Raw genomic sequence first — 1,623 nt, forward strand, 5'->3', positions numbered from 1 at the left:
TTAAGCACTATTGTGAACATCTCGTTTTGTCCCTGGCACAGTCTTGCTTTGCAGCCAACAGTTTCTAACTAAAAGCCTGTTCCTCAACCTACAAGAAGAGGTTTCTGGGGATAACATATGGCAACTGGTCAACGAATCGAAGCAGCACAACCAAGGAAGCAAGGTGCCTCCTCAAACCTAAATACAATGTATCTTATGAAACATGGTTCAGTCCTGCTTACAGCTTGGCGGAGCTGAATGCTGAGAAAGCAAGGCATGATGGCAGGTAGATTTGCTCTCACAGTATTTATTCAGCCCCCAAACACAGCAGTCCTCTAGCTGAGGAGGCAGTTCCCTTCTCCAAAAAGCAGTCTGCCACCTTCACAGAGCCACCAGGTCAAAGAATGACACCTCTGTTCTCTGATGCTCTCTTGGCTCCTTATCCCTGGTCCAGTAGCTGTGGTTTTGATTGCAATGAAGTCAAGCGTGCACAAGGGCAACCAGAGATTTCCCCAGCCCTGCTCTTTGCAGTTAGTCTCCAGGAAAGACTTCAGCCTGCCCGACAGAAGCCTTTCTGTGCTGCATGCCTTCTGAGTAGTTTTCAGAGCATCCAGACACTGAACTGTACGTTCCAAAGGTAACTGAGACAAAGTACCATCGAGACCACCCCTACTTGTTACCAGTCTTGCTTTACACTCCCTAATAAGGAATGTAAAAGCCTTTCCTTTTGCCTTTCTTTGTGTGACTGTAGCACATCATCAGAAAGCTGTTTGATACACTTCTGTAAGATATTTTACTTTCGTTTTTGGAAGCCATGAAAATACTGAGAGTTAAAGGGATAAAACAGCGCGAAACTGCAGGTGCCTCTCCATTGTGCGAGCAACACGAGGCGGGACTGCTGCGTGACAGCCCGTGCAGCTTCAAACAGCTTCCTCCACTCTGCTCGGGGCTGTGTGCGCTCACATGTGCCGTGCAGATGGACGGTCAAGCTTTCTAGCAGATGCAGTAAAACTTTGTTAAAAGTTCGTGCGTCTGATTCCTGCCTGGAAACCGTCGGTGCAGAGCCCTGATTCCCTTTTGCCTTCCCGTGAGTCACTCGGAGCAGCTCAGGCAGTGCCGGGTGCCCTCCGCAGCCTACGTGCGCCGCATCACAGCATCACAGGGCTCAGCGGCAGGCTCGGCTCAGCTGCCTCTCGCCGCCCAATGGATTCACACCGTGTCATCTCTAAAAAAAATCCCTTCTGCTTTTTTTTTTTCCTCAGTAGAGAAATATGGTGTGAAGATGGAAACAAGGAGTTAGAGATCGCTTTCAATTTGACTGAAGAACATCACAGATTATCACGCTCCCAAGTCAAGTTTTCCCTCACGTGGTGTTAAAGTTACGCACACAGTTTAAAAAAAAATAAATGCACGAATTCCTTGATTTTTCAAAAGAGAAAAAATGCATCATGCATCAATCAGGGCTAATCTCCCCATTCAGGGCTAATCTCCCCATTCTGCAGAATCCTGGGGCGGCAGCTCCACACGTGCACGTGTAGGGCTGTGTGCGAGCCGCCCAGAGCAGCAGGGCCCAACTCCAGCGTGCAGCCAGTAACGCAGGCTCTAAATACGCTCGGCATCGTAACACTGAGCAGGAATAACGGC

The sequence above is a fragment of the Meleagris gallopavo genome, chromosome 17 (genome assembly GCF_000146605.3).
Source record: "Meleagris gallopavo isolate NT-WF06-2002-E0010 breed Aviagen turkey brand Nicholas breeding stock chromosome 17, Turkey_5.1, whole genome shotgun sequence".
NCBI lineage: Eukaryota > Metazoa > Chordata > Aves > Galliformes > Phasianidae > Meleagris > Meleagris gallopavo.